This window comes from Arachis hypogaea, chromosome 3, assembly GCF_003086295.3.
Source record: "Arachis hypogaea cultivar Tifrunner chromosome 3, arahy.Tifrunner.gnm2.J5K5, whole genome shotgun sequence".
Lineage (NCBI taxonomy): Eukaryota > Viridiplantae > Streptophyta > Magnoliopsida > Fabales > Fabaceae > Arachis > Arachis hypogaea.
The window spans coordinates 52,413,688-52,416,572 of NC_092038.1; the positions used below are offsets into that span (position 1 = coordinate 52,413,688).

Below are 2,885 nucleotides of genomic sequence, written 5' to 3' on the forward strand. Positions count from 1 at the left end.
CTGAAGATTCTTATCAGTTCTTAACTGAATTCTTGCAAGTCTGTGATACTGTAAAGACGAATGGAGTTGATCCTGAAGTCTACAGACTCATGCTTTTCCCTTTTGCTGTAAGAGACAGAGCTAGAATATGGTTGGATTCACAACCTAAGGATAGCCTGGACTCCTGGGATAAGCTGGTCACTGCCTTCTTAGATAAATTCTTTCCTCCTCAAAAGCTGAGCAAGCTGAGAGTGGATGTTCAAACTTTCAAACAAAAAGATGGTGAATCCCTCTATGAAGCTTGGGAAAGATACAAGCAGCTGACCAAGAGATGTCCATCTGACATGTTTTCAGAATGGACCCTATTAGATATATTCTATTATGGTCTCTCTGAATTTTCGAAAATGTCACTGGACCATTCTGCAGGTGGATCTATTCACCTGAAGAAAACGCCTGAAGAGGCTCAAGAACTCATTGACATGGTTGCAAACAACCAGTTCATGTATACCTCTGAGAGGAATTCCGTGAATAATGGGGTCCCTCAGAAGAAGGGAGTTCTTGAAATTGATGCTCTGAATGCCATACTGGCTCAGAACAAAGTGTTGACTCAACAGGTCAACATGATCTCTCAAAATCTGAATGGATTGCAACATGCATCCAACAGTACTAGAGAGGTAGCTTCTGAAGAAGCTTATGATCCTGAGAACCCTGCCATGGCAGAGGTTAATTATCTGGGTGAACCATATGGAAATACCTATAACCCATCATGGAGAAATCATCCAAATTTCTCCTGGAAGGATCAACAAAAACCTCAACAAGGTTTTAACAATGGTGGACGCAATAGGCTGAATAATAGTAAGCCATATCCATCATCTTCTCAGCAACAGACAGAGAACTCTGAACAAAATAATTCTAATTTAGCTAATATAGTCTCTGATCTGTCAAAGGCCACCTTCAGTTTCATGAATGAAACAAGATCCTCCATTAGAAATTTGGAGGCACAAGTAGGCCAGCTGAGTAAGAAAGTTATTGAAACTCCTCCCAGTATTCTCCCAAGCAATACAGAAGAAAATCCAAAAGGAGAATGCAAAGCCATTGACTTAGTCAACATGGCCGAATGCACAAAGGAGGAGGAGGACGAAAATCCCAGTGAGGAAGATCTCCTGGGACGTCCTCCAAGCAAGAAGGAGCTTCCTAATAAGGATCCTGAGGAATCTGAGGCTCACACAGAGACCATAGAGATTCCATTAAATCTCCTTCTGCCATTCATGAGCTCTAACTATTATTCATCCTCTGAAGAGGATGAAGATGTGACTGGTGAGCAAGTTGCTCAATATCTAGGAGCTATCATGAAACTGAATGCCAAGCTATTTGGTAATGAGACTTGGGAAAGTGAACCTCCCTTGTTCATTGGTGATTTGGATACTTGGATTCAGGAAACTCTACCTCAAAAGAAACAAGATCCTGGCAAGTTCTTAATACCTTGCACCATTGGCACCATGAGCTTTGAAAAAGCTCTGTGTGATCTTGGGTCAGGGATAAACCTTATGCCACTCTCTGTAATGGAGAAGCTAAGAATCATTGAGGTACAACCTGCCTTGTTCTCATTACAATTGGCAGATAAATCCATAAGACAAGCTCATGGGATAGTAGAGGACGTGCTTATAAAAGTTGAAAACTTTTACATCCCTGCTGATTTCATAGTCCTAGATACTAGGAAGAAAGATGATGAATGCATCATCCTAGGAAGACCTTTCCTAGCCACAGCAGAAGCTGTGATAGATGTCAACAGAGGAGAGCTAGTCCTTCAATTAAATGGGGAATACCTTGTGTTTCAAGCACATGGCCATCCCTCTGTGACAAAAGAGAGTAAGCATGAAGAGCTTCTCTCAGTTCAAGGTCAAGAAGAGCCCACACAGTCAAACTCTAAGTTTGGTGTTGTGAAGCCACAACCAAACTCTAAGTTTGGTGTTCAAGCCCCATATCCAAACTCTAAGTTTGGTGTTGGGACTAGACAACATTGACTTGATTGCTCTGTGGCTCCATGAGAGCCACTGTCAAGCTATTGACATTAAAGAAGCGCTTGTTGGGAGGCAACCCAATTTTATTTATCTAATTTTATTTTATTTTGTTTCTTTGTTATTTTTGTGTTTAATTAGGTACATGATCATGAGGAGTCACGAAAAAATCAAAAAAAATTAAAAACAGAGTCAAAAACAGAAGAAAAAAATTTTTCACCCTGGAGGACGCACGGGCCGGCGTTCAGCGCCCAGAAGATGCATCTGGCGGGCGTTCAACGCCAGAACAGAGCATCTTCCTGGCGCTGAACGCCCAAAACAAGCAACATCCTGGCGTTTAACGCCAGGATGCGCACGCAGAGGACAATCTGGCGCTGAACGCCAGAAACAAGCTTGAAACTGGCGTTCAACGCCAGAATCAAGCATCACATGGGCGTTTAACGCCCAGAACATGCACCAATGGGCGTTTGAACGCCAGAATGGTGCATGAAGGCAATTTACACGCCTATAGGGTGAAGGAATGGTATTTCTTTTCACCTCAGGACCTGTGGACCCCACAGGATCCCCACCTCAGGACCTGTGGACCCCACAGGATCCCCACCTACCTTTTCTTTTAATCCTATTCACACTCTCCTAATCCAAATCTCATTCTCAATGTCACCCTTCCCAAAAACCTTCACCAATCACATCAATTTCTCTTCCCAATTACCCCATGCACCATTCACATCAACCTCCTCTTCCCCATAAACCCCACCTACCCCCATTACATTCAAATTCAATTTCCCACCCATTCCCACCCAAAATGGCCGCAACCTAACCACCCCCCCTCCCTATAAATACCTCCCTTTTCTTCTTCATTTTCACACAACATAACCCCTTCTTCTCTAC

General features: G+C 43.0%; 1 non-coding gene across 1 annotated transcript; it reads right to left on the reverse strand.

Annotated features, from left to right (window-relative positions):
- Positions 1 to 221: 221 nt before the first annotated feature.
- LOC112793541 (small nucleolar RNA R71) lies at positions 222 to 325 on the reverse strand. The gene has a single exon (XR_003198231.1). It is a non-coding gene; the product is annotated as a small nucleolar RNA R71 (small nucleolar RNA).
- Between the last annotated feature and the right edge of the window lie 2,560 nt (positions 326 to 2,885).